General features: G+C 36.1%; 1 long non-coding RNA gene across 1 annotated transcript in view; it reads left to right on the forward strand.

Moving 5' to 3' along the window:
* The first annotated feature begins 19,839 nt into the window (after positions 1-19,839).
* LOC128250983 (uncharacterized) overlaps positions 19,840-21,013 on the forward strand; it is a 96,117-nt gene continuing 94,943 nt past the window's right edge. The window contains exon 1 of the long non-coding RNA XR_016239074.1: positions 19,840-20,211. This is a non-coding gene — a long non-coding RNA (uncharacterized LOC128250983). The remainder of the gene's footprint in view (positions 20,212-21,013) is intronic.

The following is a 21,013-nucleotide window of genomic DNA, read 5'->3' on the forward strand; positions in this document are numbered from 1 at the left end:
GCTAGTTCCTCAACAGTTACGATGGGATTTTGTTCCACCAGGGTTTGCAGGACGTCCTCATAGAGCTCTACAAATCTTCCAGGAGGAGGCTCGACTTTCAGGCTGTAGTTTCTGGCTCGGAATTTCTGGAACCACTGTTGACACTAGCTTACGCTTATTGTCCGATCTCCATATACTGCATTAATATTCTTCGCACTTTCCGTCGCGTAGTTGCCTTTATTGAATTCATAAAGCAAAATATGTCGAATATGCCCCTTTGTTACTTCCATTATAGCTTTGAAAAAATAACTGTTAAAATCGAACTCCACTCTTCAGAACTTGCATTAAGAATAAGAGCAACATAAAATTACTAGGTATTTTTATAGCAAGTTGATGCAGGTAGTTTATCCCGCTCCCCTCCGACTTTTAGTTCACGCAATTGAAAAAACCGCATTATTTATGGGATGACCTAATATATCTCCCACTGGATAAAGTACATTTTTTTTAATGATCTTAACGGAAAAGCAAACTATATATATATATATATATATATATATATATATATATATATATATATATATATATATATATATATATATATATATATATATATATATATATATATATATATATATATATATATATATATATTTGCATATATACATATATATTCACACACACACACACACACACACACACACACACACACACACACGCACACACACATGCGTATATATATATATATATATATATATATATATATGTACTGTTTTTAGTTTCCAATTCTATTAAAACTATTCTGAGTTTCTGAAAAGTATGAATTTGACGATGTCGAAAATTACTAATCGTAGATTACAATTTCTACGAGAGACGAAATGTGAAGACAGATTTTTAGTCACGTGGGAGATGCCTTTATATGTATGTAATGTATGTACGATAGTTTATATGTTCGAGTGTGCTTGTGTGCGCGTTTTTCAATCCATAAATAGAAAAAATGAACGAATAAACAATGTTGAATATAAATAGAAATGAGAGATTTAACGCTTCAGACATTAATTCTTCATCAGAAAAAAACATAAGGAATGCGTGTGAGTAAAAGAGAGTGAGAGAGAGAGGGGATCTGGGGAGAGAGAGAGGGGATCTGGGGAGAGAGAGAAAGAGAGAGAGGATGTGGAGGATGAGAGAGAAAGAGAGTGAGAGTGGAAAGTGAAAGAGAGAGAGAGAGAGAGAGAGAGAGAGAGAGAGAGAGAGAGAGAGAGAGAGAGAGAGAGAGAGAGAGAGAGAGAGAGCGAGAAAGAAAGAGAGAGAGAGTGAAGAAAGAAATATTGAAATATTTTCGTGAAGAACACTCAGGTATGTATGTATTATTTGAGTTCTTTTGAAATTGGCTTGTGAAATTATGTATTATGACTTAAACTTGAGTTTTGTCCTGGAGACAGATCAAATGATTTTGATAACTAATGCATATCTTCTTAATTTGGTTATCAAGGTCACAGTAAAAAAAATGATCATAAAAATGGGTTTTGGAAATCAAAGGTACACATTTTATAGGTTGTGTGTAGTAATCAATTGTTAAGTTAAAAGTTCATTAAAGTAAAATGTTATTACAAAAACTGAAAGTTTCTTAATGAATAGCAATTTGTATATTTGAGATATCGAACTCCTGTGAACCACTCAAGAAATGTAGTATATTTGATAAATACTACTCTCTCTTGTTCTAATGTAAGTAGGGAGATAATGGCATCAATATGGATAAAATACACAATTCATGGTGTATGAATAAGCCAATTTCTATTATGTTGTGAAAATGCTTTCTCTCATGTATTTATGTGTTCTTGCCTAGTGAGTGAGCTCAATTTGTTTTGTAAAATTAATCGGTGTCATCTTAACACTTTATCTTTTTATAACTCTGTTGCTATATATGTTTATAGCTACACAAACATTCTGCATGAATTTCAGGATGGAATTATAAACAAACAAACACACACACACACATATACAAATATATGCATACAATGATGTCTAAGTATGCTGTTTCTATACAAGTTTAAGCCTGTTATATTTGCCATTTTCAATTATATTAACAGCTTTTACTTTATGTTCGCTATATTATTATGTGTATAGATTGTATGCTTTAATATGCAAGCACTTCTTGTTTACTGCTTTTTATGTTTTTTATTGTTTTTAGTATTTAGATATTTGAGGACAGCAGAGTAGCAGAACAGAACAAAATATTTTGCAGTATTTGGTGTCTCGTTACATTCTTAGCTCAAAAACTGCCGAGACCGACTCGGCTTTCCACTCTTCAGGAGTCGATAAAATAATACCAGTTATGTATCAGGTGTCAATTTAATTGATTACACTCTGCCCTGAATGGTTTTATAGATATTCCAGAAATTAATATTGAAATGCTTCAGCTTTCTGTATTGTTAGTTACAGTCTAAATCTTCTTAAACCTCTCTAGTTGATAATGAACCTGATACCTCGAACCAAATATCCAGTTGAAAGGATATGTATTTAAAATTTTGATATTCCGTTTCTTTTTTCGTTTCTGATAATTTCATTATATTTGCCGCTGTAGATCGAGGGATAAGCTCATAGCAAGTTGAGTCTAAGATTGATGTTAATTCTCAATCAAAGTAAACTGAATTCCTATTTTGCCGCCAATACTTTTTAAGAAAGTCATACAAACATCTATAAAAACAACTTCCTCACCTCATCTATAAAAACTTAATTTCCTCAACAAATTGATAAATTTTTCTTTTCTTGTCTCTTCTATTGCTATGTATCACATCACTGTTCATCTTTCATCGCACCCATACGTGTACCCTTCCTCCCATGTATATATATGTCAAACATGGCTAAAATAGTCAAATCTTCATCTCAAAACATAGGACCTTTGTACAGGGCCAGGGGCAAATTCAGATCTGTGCAGATGGTGAGTCTACAGAAGACACTAGTGCATTCTATAGTCGAATATTACTCACATAGGTAGTATAAACAGAGTATCAGTAAATGCGCTATGTACAAAGGAAGAGGGTTAATTGAATACTCATTTAAGAGTCGACTACATATACTAGTATAAGATATCTTTCAAACACAGCCAGAATGAAAACACTACATTGCTCACGAAACAAATTCCCAAAAGAAAGACATGATCTGTCTATCGACATTGCATAGGCTATCTTGGATAGAGTCGTCCTATTCGATGGTAGTTCAATACGGTTTAATTTAAGTTTGAATGATATATGTAAATATATATCATATATTTGTGTGTGTGTGAGTGTGTGTGTGTGTGCGCGTGTGTGTGTGTTGTATGTGCGTGTGCGTGTGTATGCGTGTGTGTAATATCATAAATCACTTCAAATCGATAATGAAAAGAAAGATAGTTTATGTCGATTTATAGAGACAGAATAAAATTTTCGTTATCGCTTTTCAATGCAGCAGAGTATCAGTGACGTCAGACATCACGTGACACAGCACCATCTCGTCTTACACCTCGACATCAACGACAAATTCCACTAAAGATTGTGTCCAAATGTTTGAATCCCAGTCGTTACAAACACACTTGCTCCCGCATGTATGTACGTGTGTGCGTATGAATGTATGTATTTGTGTGTGTGTGTGTGTGTGTGTGTGTGTGTGTGTGTGTGTGTGTGTGTGTGTGCATATATAAGGAACATCCTTTTTTTCAAACATGTTTATTGAGGAAAATGAAGGTTCAAGTTGGATCTTAGCGCTTTAAACGTTTTCATATTTCCTTGTTATTCCTTTATGTTTCGTTTGAAGTAATAGCTTTCCTAATGTTCCAAACTTCATTTTCCTAGTAAGCAGCTGTAATAGCATCTTCATAGCACTACATTTTACATAGAATTCCACAAAAAAGAGAATAATTATGAGAGCGTTACTAATAGTAAAACATACACCTTAGTTATATGATATGAAATTTACCGAGTTTTATCGTTGATAATTTTATCACTTATAAAATAATTCTAAAGGCCCTTTGTTATTTATTGCAGGACTCACAGACATTATGTTATTACAACAGTTTACGCTGAAAATGAAACGGAAAATCATTATAGTTCCAATCAAGCATAAAGGACTATTAAAGAAATGACATATTTTCTTATTAGTTCTTAATAGAAAAAAATCAAACTTGAACATAGCCGTGTTTTTTTTTATATAACGCACAATTTCTCATATGCCTATGCGTATATATAGAATGTGTATATCTTATTGTTTTTAATATTAAAACACAAGAGAAGGCAGCGAGCGAGCAGAATCGTCAGCACGCCGGGCAAAATACTTAGCAGCATTTCTTCTGTCTTTACGTCCTGAGCTCAAATTTTGTTGAGGTCGGCTTTGCCTTTCCATACTTTCGAAGTTGATAAAATAAATGTCAGTAGAGCACTGGGATTGATGTAATTGACGTAGCTCCTCTCCCAAAACTGTTGGCCTTGTGCTAAAATTTGAAACCAATATTAAAACACAAGGGTGGGAGGGCAGAAGAATCGTTAGAGCTGGAGTGGTGCTGGTTTATATTGCATCGATGCTATATTCAGTGATAAAAATAAAACCTATACATTAGAACAGAAATCTTTAAGTGAGTTAGAATGACTGAGCATTATCGAGAAACAAAATACCTTTGAAAGCTATACTGTTTTCTTGCAATAACTTTCAACTTCCAGACAAACCAGTCTTCAAACATGACTCTAGACTTATATGTCTTTTTATTTGATTGCCCAATGATTAGAAAAGATTACTCATTTGTATCCTTTTACTAAACATTGGGTTCAATTTGAACTTCCACTCAACATTACTTCCAAGTAAAAGGGTTAAACGATTTTCTCAAGCTTTGACGCTACACTTTATCCAAAATGTTCTTATTTTCATTATACAGTTTTTGATGCTACACTTTATCCAAATGTTCTTATTTTCATTTTCTTCTTGATAATGTTAATTTCTTTCACACTACATTTGACGAGCTTCGTATCTTGGATTATATCTTTCAATTCAGTCGGATATCTACTTCAGATTCTGCTATATGTTTTCCCAGACTTCACATTTAATTACAACTTATCAACCAAGGTATTGATAAATCCTTTATCTCAAACTATTATTGGGCTTTGATTTCATGTACATTTGATATTTAAGGATGTTGATGTCATTTTGAAGTGAAGGTGCATGGCTCAGTAGTTAGAGCGTTGAGCTCATAGTGATGAGGTAGTGAATTCGATTCCCGGACCGGGCTGTGTGCTGTCTTGAGCAAAATACTTTCTTTCACGTTGTTCCAGTTCACTCAGCTATAGAAATGAGTTGCGACGTCTCTGGTGTCAAGTTGTATCGGCCTTTGCCCGACCCTTGGATAACATCGGTGGCGTAGAGAGGGGAGGCTGGAATGTATGGGCAACTGCTGGTCTTCCATAAACAGTCTTGCTCGGATTTGTACTTCGGAGGGTAACTTTCTAGGTGCAATTCCATGGTCATTCATAACCACAGGGGGTCTTTACCATTTTACCCTGTCGCTTCGAATTCGGTACTCATTCGTTGTGTCCGAAAACGACTTAAAACGAGAAAGTTCTTTTCCGATTTGCAGCAATTGCAGTAGAGCTGTGTTAATGATCATATCGCAGTTGTGCCGCCTCTATCGATGCTGCCAATTCCCCCATCATATGATCGTATGTTAATATGTATGTACAGATACACACACACGCACACACGCACACACACGCACACACACATATATATATATACGAAAAGAGCCTAGTAGAAATCCAGGTCCAGTCTATCTCCAGATGACAGTGACCACTTCTGAATTCCTACATCGGGAGTCCAACAACAACAACAACAACAAAAACAACAACAACAATAACAACAACAACAACAACAAAACACACACACACACACACACACACACACACACACACACACACACACACACGAACACACGAACAAACTGTCAGACTGATGACCATGTCTTCAGAAAAGTTTGCAGATTACCGGTTTTGGTAAGATTTCATCGACGAGCCATGTACTGCTATATTATTGTTGTTTTCTTTTGGTTACCCCTTCAAGTTATTGTTATTCCATTGCCGTTTCTATTATTTTGTTTTTGCTGACATGATTGTTTGCCTTCACGTTTTTCTATTCTTGGTGTTCTAGTGGTTGCTTTTGTTGTGAATACTGCGCATAGTTACAGATTTAGTTCTTGTCCATATTGTTGTTCTGGTAGCTGGCTAGTTGACAAAATTCCAACTCTTTTTGTTTTCAGGTTTATGTAACATTACATTTCATTTCTTCTACCTCTAGTAGATATATTGTATATGAAGGCTTATTTATTAACCGGACAGTGTTGGCAAGTCGATGTCTACAAGAAAGACATGGATGGACATGGAAGAAATCCAGATGACCGACGTTCTGGAGACGAAATATTGGGCATAGTAATAAGTGGGGAGCTTGTAGTGGGGGGTAGAATAATAATAATGATTAGAGGACGAGTGCTGAGTGAATCTGATGGGGTGACATAAGTTCAAGTAGTTTCGGGCAATAGAGGTTGCTGTAGTAGTAGAAAAAAATCAGATAAAGGAAACAGTACATCTGTGGTCCTGAGGTTGAACTTTGTTGGTCAGCGACGTCATGTCAATCAGCCAGGTGGCCTCTTTTGGGTGCCTTCAAAAATATGTTTGTGTAGTTTCGGTATCACTCAATTTTTGTAACAGCTATTCGGGGATGAAATATTTTCTAGTCTTGAAGAGGAAGGCCACGCTTTTGTGGCACAATTTTTGCTATGTTGAAGATGTACGTTCGCCATGAAACATCTTTAATAATAGTGACGTTTAGCGGCCTTGAGGATTCTAGTTGCATGCTATTCTTGTTTAGACGAGTTGGGGATACGATATCGTTTTCATGATATGAGTAGTGATATGATTGTATCCTTGTCCTGTTGAAGACAACAATATTGATATTGTTTTCAATATTGATAATGTTTTCAAGGTCTCTCTTCACAAAGCCAGTGAAGGTTTCGCTTGAGGTGTACAAGCTGCATGTGAGTAATACTTAGATATAGATAGAAGGAATGATAGTATCATTTGCATATTACTGAGCGTGACTGGAACTGTAGGAAGAAAAGTGGGGGTAAAAAAAAAAGAAACTTGAAAATTCTAGAGTTAGAAAGTAGGTGAAAGAAAGCTTCATCAGCACACGCTCCGATTATACGATCTGATAGGAATCACTGATCCATGGAACGAGAGAGATGTAGTTTTGTTAGGAGATTCGCGTGCCAGGTATGGTCGAATGTTTCGCTGATGTCAAGTGCAATAATAGTTTTCATTAAATTTATGCTGTCATCTCACTTTCCACTGTTTTCTGTTTCGATGATGATGTCGGTGGTGGTAACAAAAATAGTAGTGGTGGAGGTTTTGTTATTGATGCCACTGTTGTTGGTGCTGTCGCTGATGCTGATTGTGATAATTATTGTCCATCGCGTGCTCTTCTCTCTGAGGACTGTTACTGTTGTCGATACTAGCTTTGTCATTGTCGGTGTCAGTGGAAATAGTGTGAACGGTAGAACTACTACGTTCCTTGACCATGCTGGTAGTAATGTTGTCGTTGCACAGGATTTCCGTGAGGTCGGTGATGGAGGTCTTACTAATATAACTGTCACATGATTTGATGGTAAACTTTGTCTTCACTTGTTGATTTGCTATCACAATACACCGCTCCACACGTTTACTATCTGTCTTTTTCTCTCTTATTGGAAACTATTACTACAGTCATCTTGTTAAAGAAAACTGTCAATTAAGGAACAAATCTAACCCTCATAAAATAGCAAAGGGAAACTGACCATTTCTTGACAAACAAAAATAACGACGAGTAATAATTCCTTTGTACAGAAGAATCAAAATAAGTTAGTGAAACTTATAGAACGAGAGATTGACATGACAGGCAGCGAAAAGCAGTTGATAAATATAATAACGATAATAGTTTTTGAATTCTCACTATAAATGTTTCAATAGTCGTATATAAGCTTTTTTTTTTACCTTTCTACAATAGACACAAGGTTTGAGATTTTAGGGGAAGGGGATAGTCGATTACACCCACCCCAGTACTCAACTAGTACTTATTTTATCAGTCCCGAAAGGATAAAAGACAAAATCGACCTAAGTGGGATTTGAGCCAAGAAGGTAACGAGTCAGAAGAAATGTCGCTAAGCAGTTCGTTCAACGTGTCAACAATTCTGCTAGCTCACCACCCTTCCGTTGTAGTCCATTATTCAGAGATTGAATTTCTGGGAAATTACATATCAACTAGACCGGAGCAGTAGTTAGATTATTAATTTAATCTTATAGTCTTGGGCAGGATAATGAGTTTCATGACGAAGAAAAAGAAATCAACTAAATCATGAAGAGAATTTTAAATGAATGAATTATATTTCTTCTGGAAATACAAATAAAATATTTTTAAAATGTCATGATTAGTTAATAACAAAAAGTTGGTTTTTAACAGTTTTTCAGTGAAATTGCGAATATTTAAAATAAATATCTTCAACAAACCAACAAAGAAACTCCTGACAAGTCGTTCTACCGGTTGGAAATAACAACCAAATTTCATTTAACCCTTTTGTGATACACGGTGTTTTGGTATGTGTAGCCAAAAAAAAAAAAAAAAAAATTTTTCTATTGAGATACATCTGCTGAAAGACGATCTCTGATTAGCTATTACACTTCAAGACCAACCATTCACAACATTTGTTCCATCGGGTTGATGGATCGGCCTCAAAGTCCTTTTAGCTTGTATCACTTGGGCTGATCAATTGGTCTGAGTGTCCCAAGAGTGTTAAACACCTTACCATCAAGAAAAAAGAAAAAGGATACATTAAATAATAGAGACTGTGATGGTTCTTAAAAGATGGAATGAAGTTGATTGGAATGGATTTCATCACAGGTCGGCAGAAACACTTTTGGGATCGAGCTAAAGAAGAAAATCCTCTTCATTCATATTTTGGAACAAAGTTTCGTAGTGATAGGAGAGAAGTACCAACGTTCAATAATACAATATATTTGTAGTTATATTATTAGAATAAAAATCAAAAACAAATTTCCGAAGCCTATTACCATTTAAATATTGTAGGGTAGGGGTCAATTTAATTAGTGGTGGAGGACAGGGCTCAGGGGCAATACGTGTGGAAGTAAAGGCTACTTGAGGGTCTCTAGCTAGCATCAAAGAAAAAAAAAGGCGGTAAGCAACAGTAAAAGCGGGGAAAATAAGAGGCTTCAGAGGTGATCATGGCAATAGCTTTGGTTAGAACTTCTGTTTCTAAGAGCACTATCAATTGTAGCTCGGAAGACAGCTAGTACGGAAGGAAAACAAGTGGAACTGTCCCATGCTCAATATCATCTGCATCAAGATACGGCGAGAAACCGAGAGACTGCTCCTTCAGTACAGGAGCAGGCAGAGAAACTGCAGCAGTTCCATATTATAGTTTTGCGCCAAGTATGAGGAGGCGATGGGGACTGGAAAATATGAGAAACTGTCAAGAACAGTAAAAATTGAAAAACAAAAGAAGCGTCCTTCACCACACAAAAGAAATAGGCACAGACCAAAAGAAAGAATGATACTGCAAGCAACCTACTAATTGTTAGCTGAAGAGCCAGAGTAGAAGGATATGACCACTGTTGAAGTTAACGGCAGCCTAACAGAACTGATAAATAATCTAAAAGAGAAAAAAACGTACTGTGCACTTTGAAGAAGAGATAGGAATTGAATACATTGAACCCTAAATATGAAAAATGTAGAAAACTGCATAGAGGTTCCCTCGTTGGATCATTACTGGTTAGTGATTGCGTTTTGAATGTATTGCATGTACTGTGTATTTGGTGTTATGTGTACTAGTGTCGGATGGTTATTGTGTAGAATATATGCCGTGATGATTGTCTTATGTTATGGAAGTGTGAAAGCGCGTGGCTTAGTGGTTAGGGTATTCGACTCATGTTTGTAAGGGCGTGAGTTCGATTCCCGGTGACACGTTGTGTCCTTGAGCCAGACAATTTATTTAACGGTGCTTCAGTCCACTCAGATGGCAAAAATGACTTGTACCTGTATTTCAAAGGGCCAGCCTTGTCCCATTCTGTGTCACATTGAGTCTCCCCGAGAATTACGTTAAGGGTACGCGTGTCTGTGGAGTGCTCAGCCACTTTCACGTTAATTTCTCGAGCAGGTTGTTTCGTTGATCAGCTCAACCGGAACTATCGTCATCGTAACCGACAGTGCTAGTTAATGGAATTGGGGCACTTGTGTAAAATATAAGTCTTTCAAATGTCTGTTGTTCACCAGTCATAGTGTCGAATGGTGGTTACGTAAGAGTGTGTTATTTCCTTAGAAGGTAATTGTGCTGAGTATGTGCCGTGTGCGCCGTGTTTAATTATTGGCTGGTGGTTCTGTAGAATACGTTATTAGATGGTGATTGTGTAGTATGCGTAGCGAGTTGTGCAGAAAACTTTCTGTGTAAGTTCTATAACTGAGTCATGCATGATTTTTAAAGTCTTTATTGATGTTCTTTATCATATATAGTGCTCCAGCTAAAGATTCTGCTTTTCTTTCATAGCCTACATATTATTTATTTCCATTTCTGTATCCTTATATTATGAGAGCTTTTTGGCTTTTTTCCTGTGATATTTTTGTTAGAAGTGAAGTGAACGAAATGAATAGTTCTCGTTCTTGATAATTATATCTGGACGATTTTCTATATGAGAAGTGAATAATTAAATTCATGCTGGAGTTGACGTAATCTATTTCACCCCTTTCCAAAATAAGTGGTCTTCTGTCTTTGTGTGAGACCCTTAATGTGAGGACCACCAGCCTCTTTTAACCGGGAAGAGCAGGCAGTTTTCTTCCAGCTTGTGACTATGGTGAAAGAGGTTGTATAGTGGACGAGCCTGAAAGGACACTTTCTTCTTTGGTCAAGTCTCCATCGTCTCTTACAAGGTCCGCTTGGAAAGGAAGGTAGGACTGAAGAGACAGGTGCTCTCCTGCAGTAAATTTAAGATGTGGCTCACTGTGGCTTGACTGGCAAGGGCGAACGGATCCACTCTCAGCATGCGCCTGTATGTTGAAGAATGACAAATGAGGTTTCTTGATGGGTCACGGGTTTTCTTGTAACAGGAGGAGTGTATTATCATTTAATTGCATTCTGTTTATTTCTTATTTTTTGTTAATATTTTATTTCGATTATATTTTTACCCAATTCGATTTCCATGTAATCCCACACACTTTATTTAGCTTGTTTTTACAATATTCTCTTCCTCTGATGTTGTCATGACAAATAAAAGAATCCTCATCATCATTGTCAGCGGCAGCAGCAGCAGCAGCAGCAAAACCACCACCACCACCATCACCACCATCATCATCATGTGTTTGTAAGATCAACCTATATGGCTATGTGGCAAGAAGCTTCCTTCCCAACCACATGGTTCCGGATTCAGACCCACTGCGTGACGCCTTGGGCAAGTGCCTCCTACTATAGCCACGGGCCTTGTGAGTGAATTTAATTGACGAAAACTGAAAAACTCCCGTCGTATATATACACAGACATGCAAGAAGTAAATAGACACGTTTAATTTTCAAAATTTCTGATCTAAGCGTCTTAATATGTTTTCAGCGGTGTAGAATTTACAATGTAATTATTCTTTTTCATTCCAGGCGCCATTATATTAAACATTTGCAACGAGTAACCATGCCACGCACAAAATTTCAGCATTTTCAAAGAGGTCGTATTTTTGGGTAATCTGAGGCGAAAAATTGCCGAAAATTTTCAAATTCCTCTTGCTACTGTTAATAGAATTATAATGCAATTCAAAAGCCGAGGAAAAGAATCAACAGATTCTCGTCCCAGCCAACCTGGGCCCTCGGAAAGGAAGCTTCGCTGTTTGAAGAGAATTGTGGAAGACGAACCCCGTTGGAAGGCTTCTGACATTGCAAAACAACTAGAAATTAGTCCAAGAACGTGTGTTTCATATCTACATAAGCTTGGGTATTATGGACGAGCAGCTAGAAGAAAACCTCTCCTTCAACAAATTAATATCATGAAAAGAAAGAAATGGGTTAAAGAGATGTCAGAAAAATCCAGTTCATTTTGGGATAGTGATTTTCTCAGATGAATCCAGATTTGCATTATTTTCAGACAGTGGACGTGTTTGGATCTGGAGGCTTCCCAATCAAGAACTTGATTTGAAACGACTCCAACCAACTGTAAAACATGGCGGTATCTCTGTAATGGTATGGGGAGCTGTCACCAGCAATGGTCGTTCTGAGCTGATCGAATGTGTTGGAACCATAAACTCTGAAAAATACATCGAAATACTTAAGCAAGGACTACTTCTGTGTATTCACACGATAACATAACGATAAATAATGAGTTTTTATTCATGGAAGATGGGGCTCCATGCCACACAGCGATAAGAAATCAACAATGGCTGACTGAAAATAGGATAAAAAAACTTCCTTGGTCGAGCCAATCTCCTGACATGAACCCAATTGAGAATCTTTGGAGCATACTAGATAGAGCTATACGAAGAACTCAACAGAAACCTAAATCTAAAGATGAATTGTTTCGATTGTTGCGTGAAAGTGGGAAGAAATTCCACAAGAGACAATCACAAAGCTCATCAGTTCAATGCCAAAAAGAGTTTCTGAATTAAAAACTGCAAAGGGAATGTTAACCAAATACTAAAGTATGTAGTCCTACTTATTGATTACATTTCAATTGTTCGCTTTGCGTATTAAATAAAATATTTTGAAAATTAAAGGTGTCTTTTTACTTCCTGCATTGCTGTATATATCTATATATATGTGTATGTGTGTGTGTGTGTGTGTGTGCGTGCGTGCGTGTATATATATATATATATATATATATATATATATATGTGTGTATATGAGTGTGTGTCTTGATGTCTGTGTTGGTGTGTTTGCGTCCCTGTAATATATCGGTTTGGCAAAAGAGACCGATAAAATAGGTACTAGGCTTAAAAAGAATAAGCCCTTCCTGAGGTCGATTTCTTCGACTCAAACCCTTTAAGGTGGTGCTCCAGCATGGCTGCAGTCAAATGACTGAAACAAATAAAGGAATAAAAGAATAAAAAAAACTTTTCTGGTTCCATCAGTTCTAAGTTCAAATCATACTGAGTTCAACTTTGCTTTTCATCTCTTCGAGATCAGTAAAATGTAGTACTAGTAAAGTACTGAGGTCCATGTAAGAGATTAGACCCTCCTCTCAAAATTCATGGTTTGTATCTAAATCAGAAGCAATCAAAGGCGGTGAGCCTGGAGAATAATCGGAGCACCGGAAAATTGCTTTGTGGTATTTCTTCTGGTTATTTGTATTCAGTGTTCAAATCTCGTCGAAATCAAACTTGCCTTTCAAATTCCAAGTCTTGTGCCAATATTTTAAACAACCCATAATATTTATTGTATGTGCTTCTGTTTCTGTCTGTTCTGTCTATGTATTTCACTTACGTCAAGGGAGGTAATAACTTAAATGGAGAAATATATATATATATATATATATATATATATATATATATATATATATATATATAGAGAGAGAGAGAGAGAGAGAGAGAGATAGAGAGAGAGAAAGAGAAGGGGAGAGAGGAGAGAGCATCTGCGTGTTCAAATCACAGGTGCAGTTGAAATGTTTAACATAATGAAACAAGGTCATAAAGATCTATAAATTAAAAGATATCTCGTCAGATATCTAAATTAAAGTGAATTAACCTTAGCAAATAACTGTGAATGTTACACTGTTATCTTTTACGTGTTCCAGACCAACGGTTGTGGCCATGCTGGGACACTATCATTGTTTATGTATTCTATTATTTGGTTTAAATGCTTATCAGTATTATAAGAGTAGATAGGCACAGAAGGGTATGTAGTTATATTAATTAATTAGCTTGTTAAGATAAATAGACAGGGAGATAGATAGATAGATCAATAGATAGATATATTAATGGATATACAAATAGATAGGTTGTTGAATTGAAACGAAATGAAAATAATTTCAATTGGTAAATAACTTAGACTGAGCCTTGATGGTAGTTGGACCACGAAAAGTATACACTGGCTGGAGTACTTCTTTTGTTAATACTACCTTAACGGAACATGTCTATACAAGTGGGTGCTGAAAAGCTCCTGGCTTTGGGTAAAAGAAAATACGAGAGGATAAGTTGATTATGATTCTATTCAACATATTCCCCCTCTCAGATTCACTCACTTATTACAGCGGTCCTTCATTTTTTTCTAAGCCCTGTAAAAGAACTCGGAAGTTTGGGCCTTCAGTCAGACTTTAGTGACACTCTTAAAGCCAGGAAGTTTTCAGCTCTCCCTTGTGTCTAATTGTGAGGCTTATAGTATGAAGTTTATAAAAATTATTTGCTGCTGGCTATGTGAATGCGCTTGCGCGTTTGATTTGAATCCATAATGTTATAAGGGTGTAGCTCGCTCGTGGTTTTTTGGGTACGTATTATTGCTACATAATTATGCATTGTTTTAGCGACCCCACTGACGAACTACGGATGACAAATTAATTTATTTGCTCATTAATAGGGAAACTAGAATTTGGCATTAACTAAAAATAATAATTCCTTTCATTCTTGTGCTTTGTCGGCGTGCCTTTAGAATTATTGTTTTGTGGTTGGGTTTAACTGTTCTTTCTAGCATGTAAGGAGTCCTGCCATAGGTCTTTTTTTGTGTATATATCTATATGCACTCTTATATATGAATAAGTTTGATTATTTTTATTAAATTTCAATTTCCTTAAACTATAAAGCACATCATATCTATTAAAAAGATACGTAAGTAAAAAGATAGGTAAAAAGAAGGTAAATAAACAATACCTTCTAAGTTCATTTCAGTTATATACTTTTGAAATAGCAGGATTTCAAAAGAATTTTTTGAAATTCCTTGCTTGTGTTTATGTTGTGGAGCGAGTCATTGACAACCCTGTGGGATTGGAAGAATGGACTAGCCAAACTCTTATAAAAAGTAGCGTATTGGTTGAGACCAGAGGGAAAGTCGTAGGAGTTGTTCAGATTTCGTGGAAGTCGTTGAGATCGTTGAGAGTCGGTATTTACTGAGGTATCGTGTTTAGTGGAGTAATTTGAAGTACGTCGTGTGAAGACAGCTGTGTCTATCCCCGCTTCGTGAAATCTGTATATCCAACGCTTAGACGGATATAAAAGTTTAATATCTTGATGTTTTCAGATATAATGACTTACACCGTGGTGGTGGTGGTGGTGGTGGTTGTTGTTGCTGTTGTTGTTGTTCAGCAGTCTCATTTTTATCACGTACTTTCACTGAATTACCGAGTGCAGTTCTGTGTGCATCGGGTATGTGCTGTAGTTTGTTGTGGTGCTCTTAGTTTCACTGTATTGAAGGTGTTTTACGTAGGATGTGCGCGGTGCCTAGTAGTATTATTTTCTGTATGTTATATAAACTTGTAAGTCCTGGTGATTTTGTTATGTATTTGTCTGTTCTTTTTTTATCATACCTAATGCGCCTCCTATGATAGGAATTGTTTCTGCTTTTAGGCTCCACATTCGAGTTACCTCTATATCCAGATCTTTGTATTTTGAAAGATTTTCCGTTTCTTCCACTCCTTTTCATTGTATATCATGTATAGCTACTCTTTTGTTGTTTATTTATTTTATCATTTTATTATATGTAAACCCCATACTTTATATCTGTTTTGAATTTCCCCCCTCATCCTTCGCTTTGATAAAGCCAAAGCAATGTGAAATAAAATGCGAAGTGAATTACAAAATGGAAAAGAGAACAACATTTGAAGTTTTACGTTGTATTTCTATATTTCGGGGTTATGACCCCTTTCTCAGGACACGTGGAGACATAAGAGATGGAATAAACCGTTTCTCAGACATGTGGGAGAGGATAGTGACATGCGCAAACTGGTGTTGTTATAATAACCAGTCTGTTTCGTGTAGCTTGTTTCAATTGTTTAGAGCTGGCCCCAGTTTGTTGATAAGGAGGGCTCCCTTGTTTCTAAGACTGCCTATATCAAATTCAATTTCTTTGATAGATACTGTGAAGTTATAGGCTTAGTACTTTTGTAGGCTTTTGTAGTCTGAAGTGTTTGTGTGCATGTATTCCTTATGCAAATGTACATTTTTCAGGTGGTGCACTCAATGTAGGATGCGCCACCTTCACTGCAGATTACTTCATATACCAGATAGGTCTTAGTACATTTTAAAGTTGTTGATGGAATAATTATATGATGTGTACCCCAAGATGCTGTTAATGGTACGATTTCTAGACAGTCTAACGTTAGTTAGATTTACTGAATTTGAGCTTTATATCGAGGATGAGAAGGTAGAAAGTTGAATTGTTATTTTATCTGTAACAATTCTGGTTAAGAACATTTGTCATTTGTTTCTGAAATGAAGACTAACAATTTTGCAGACTGATTACTATAGTGGTGACAATGGATGATATTTTGCATTACAATGTCAGCTGCCTACGTTCTTCTTCTGAGGAAAAATAAAATAAAGAAAATAAAAAGTAAACGAAGCCATTAGTACAAATAGTATGCGAAAAGGTTATCTGACTGAACAGAAGAGACTCACCAACACATTACAGCCTCCGGCAGTACGAAAAGTGAGAGTTACCCCCACTTCAAAACCCCACGCGCATTCACACACATGCATAAACACACACATGCACATACATACACGCGCGCGCACACACACACACACACACACGTACATAAATACAAACACACATACACACATGCATACACACACATGCATACACACACTCAAGAAAGCTAAAGAAAAACAAATAAAATTGACAACAGCTGAATGTCGACAGCAAAAACACTTACGTTAATAACAACCATGATCAAGCCAACAAGTGGGTCTCTATATGGTTACGCAACCTGCTAGATATAGCAGCTAAATTCTCATGAAATCCACCCCGAACTGCTTTAGAAAAAGAAACGTTGAATAGTGTGATCCAGGAAAAACAAGGATTAGTCAAGGCTGGAATGCTTTGGATCATATATCTGCTCAATCAGAGACGACCTGCGGATAAACAAGAACAATAGTATATCAGTGAGCCAACAAAGAAACTTTTACATGGTGATCATCTAGAAATAGTAGCCAAATTTTTTCCAGGTCATAATTCTGCCATCTTAGCAAACGGAGGACATATTTGTTGATATAATTTTAGGCTGGTGAAATGACAAGGTTTACTCGATTTTAGAAGTGACCTGAGGCTACACTACAACTTTAACAATAAAGACAACAGGGAAATCAGTAACATTGATGCAAGTGACCAGAATAGGAATGCGAAGGAAAGTGTTAAGAGAAAAGATGAGAAGGAATGGAAGATATTTGCATTTGTAGTTATCGGAATATTTCAGCTCGACCTCACCTTCATGACTGGAAAGATATAGTAAATATGTCAATACTGTAAAAAGAGATTATATTTCCTCAGAGAAATTCTTGACAAAAGACTGGTTGCCTCTGTCATAAAACCAAGAAGCTAGACAACTTAACAAAGATAAACATTAAGTTGGAAATTGAATACTTTTTGACCAAACGTAAATGTTACATGTTTGATGTAACTGAAATATTGTTTTATATAGAAGAAGTAAAACTACAGTTCGAGAAGCCGAACCAAATGTATTAGAATCTGTGTATAGTAGGGGAAGATTTCTGAGGCCAGAATAATAAAGACCGACAGAAATGGACTCCTGATATGTCGTGGCCTTCATGAAATATTTCGGAAAATCTGGGGACTAAATACAAATAAAACAGAAATGGGGGTTGGTTCGGAAGGTAATTGTTTTTCTAGTCAACTTTTAATGGTTTCGTGGAATGCAAATAGCCAACCGAACGACTAAGCGCAACTCATATATCTTTTGTTTCAGATATATAATGACTCTGTCTAGTTGAGAACCATAATGCATATTGCGACATGCAATGATAAATCATAACCTACGGAGTATGACAGTCTGGACATGCATTCTCTCCGCTGTCTCGTCCAGTTCTCCAATCCTGCAGATTCTGGTTGTGGTCACAGCAGATGTGGAAAAAATGGATTCAGACCGCAATGATGTGCAACACCATGTTTGTAATTAAAGAGCTGTTGAAGGGGTAACTATTTCTGTGAGAATGCATTTTTGTTTCTCGGACTTGTTCTGTAGTAGAGTTTGTGTTTGCATTGTAGTAATGCTCTGACATGTACATATGTATTTGGGTGTTAGAATGTTGCATTTTGAGATCGTGGTCTACTTGACAAAGTAGACAACACCTCCTATATTCTTATCGTGTAGACTCAGTAGCTAGGTGAGCAAAACTGGTGAGAATGATACGGGAGGGTAAGAAGAATCTTTAAGCCTTTCATTTGAAGCATTGACGAGAACTTGGGGTCTTTCTATCGTTCTGTAAAAGAGGTTTAACTTCAAAAGCATTTTAGACTATTGGAAAAATACTTAACAAAATTAATTCCCTGAGAAACACTTCAAAAATGTACTTCTGATCGACAAGCCACACCTGTTTCTCACAATACATGTGACAATTGTATGCTAAAGCTAAACATATTACACTGAACGTTAGTCACATTCAAGCCTTTAATTCTTATAGTAATTCCACCTAAATTTCGATCGTATTCCCGAAATATTAAAAAAAAAAGCGCAGGAGTGGCTGTGTGGTAAGTAGCTTGCTTACCAACCACATGGTTCCGGGTTCAGTCCCACTGCGTGGCATCTTGGGCAAGTGTCTTCTACTATAGCCTCGGGCCGACCAAAGCCTTGTGAGTGGATTTGGTAGATGGAAACTTAAAGAAGCCCGTCGTATATATGTATATATATATGTATATATATGTGTGTGTATGTTTGTGTGTCTGTGTTTGTACCCCCAACATCGCTTGACAACCGATGCTGGTGTGTTTACGTCCCCGTAACTTAGCGGTTCGGCAAAATAGACCGATAGAATAAGTACTAGGCTTCCAAAGAATAAGTCCTGGGGTCGATGTGCTCGACTAAAGGCGGTGCTCCAGCATGGCCACAGTCAAATGACTGAAACAAGAAAAAGAGTAAAAAGAGTATTGTTTTAGTCTTATATGTTGCTGTTGATTCAGGTCTTTCAGTTTTTATTAGCATATTTTATTTTAGGACACACAATTTTGGTTTGTTTCTCTACCCGCCAAGATCAAACATCTTTAGCTTTCCTTAGGATATGGTCAATGAGAACCCATCAAAGTCCAGAAACGTGGTGATAACAAAGCAATATATGTGACACCCTATCACACCTTCGTGACACTTTTGACAGCTTGAGAATTTGATGATTTTGTTACACCCAAATTATTCTGTTTTAGCAACTTTTCTAGTTTCTATTTAGTATATATATCTTTTCTACTGATTTTCGAAACATTTTGAGTAATAAAACACCCCAAATAAAATGAATAAAGCAACGTGTACAAAACCCAATGAGGAGGAAAAAAAATAACAAAAATGTTTCTAATGACATTAAGGGAGATAGTGATATAAATCTGTCACATGCTAAATTTGCTTTCCACCTGTGATAATTGAGTCAGCATGATTATATTTACTCCCTGAGGACTGTTTGTTTCACTATCGTAGACTTTGTATTCACTTTCAATCCATGCCTGTCCAAACAAAGATAGGCGTTATCGGATTTCGAACTGAAAAACCTACGTCTCTTTTACATAGGGCTAAACTCTATCAGCTATCACAACCGATATCTGTTGATATGATGTAGTAGACTTAAAAATAGCAACAACATATTAAAAACAATAAACAAATAAATGAGTAAACAAATCAATCGATTCATATTAAACAAATGAAAGGAAGCGTACATGGATAGATCGCTGGAGTGACAGATGGATAGACAGATGTAAAGATAGTAACAAATAACAACACACACCAAAAAGAAAAAAAAAAACTGTTAGAGAGACATTAAAATGAATAATATGTAGTTAGACAGACTACACTGCGGTTGGACAACGGTGGAAGTCATGAATAGCCAGTTGAACAAGATATAGGAGAAAAGGTTATATGTCCTCGCTCAGTTACAGCTGCTTAGGTATCGGCCGCAGTGAACAGACAGTGCGGTAGTATGCTTGTATGTTGCTAACAACGTGCATGTTTAGTTCTATTGCATTCGATTGATGACTTAACTATTTTTCAGTGGCTCCGTTGAGGTAGGTAATTTAAAGTATTTTCTATGAGTGGATGCTAAGAGCATATCTAAATGCATAGGTGTGCACGAGTGTGCAGAAGTCGTCTGCATTTATTTGCTTCTATGTGTAACATTTGATGAGTGTAATAATATGAATTTTTAATTTATAGCAATATGTTGTATACATATATGTTTGCTTATATGTATGTATATCAGCATGCATAACTGCATGCAAATGTATATGTATGTGTGTATATGCATATGTATGTATGAATGTATGTATGTATGTATGTATTATGCATGTATGTATGTATATATATTGTATATGTATGTAGATATTTATATCTATGTATATGAATCTATGCATATAGGTGTGTGCGTGCGTATATATATATGTATATACATACGTATATAGATACGTATATATATATATATATATATATATATATATATATATATATATATATATATATATATACGTATATATATATGGACATGTATGCATATAATAATATACGTTTGCATATGTATATTTATGTCTGTTCATATATACTTACATACGCATATATATATGTATATATATATACATAAAGTATATATGCATGCATATGTGCGTGCTTACATGTGTGCGTGTGCATATATGTACAAGTCTATGTGTGTGTGTGCACATATATACAAGTATATGTGTATGTATGTATATATTTTATAGATGTCTATATATATTTATATACGTTTATGAGTATTTGTTTGCAAGTGCGAGGTAGATAGAGACAGAGATAGATAACTAGAGAGAGAGAGAGAGAGAGAGAGAGAGAGAGAGAGAG

This window comes from Octopus bimaculoides, chromosome 2 (assembly GCF_046866305.1).
Source record: "Octopus bimaculoides isolate indiv1 chromosome 2, ASM4686630v1, whole genome shotgun sequence".
In the NCBI taxonomy this organism is placed as follows: Eukaryota; Metazoa; Mollusca; class Cephalopoda; order Octopoda; family Octopodidae; genus Octopus; species Octopus bimaculoides.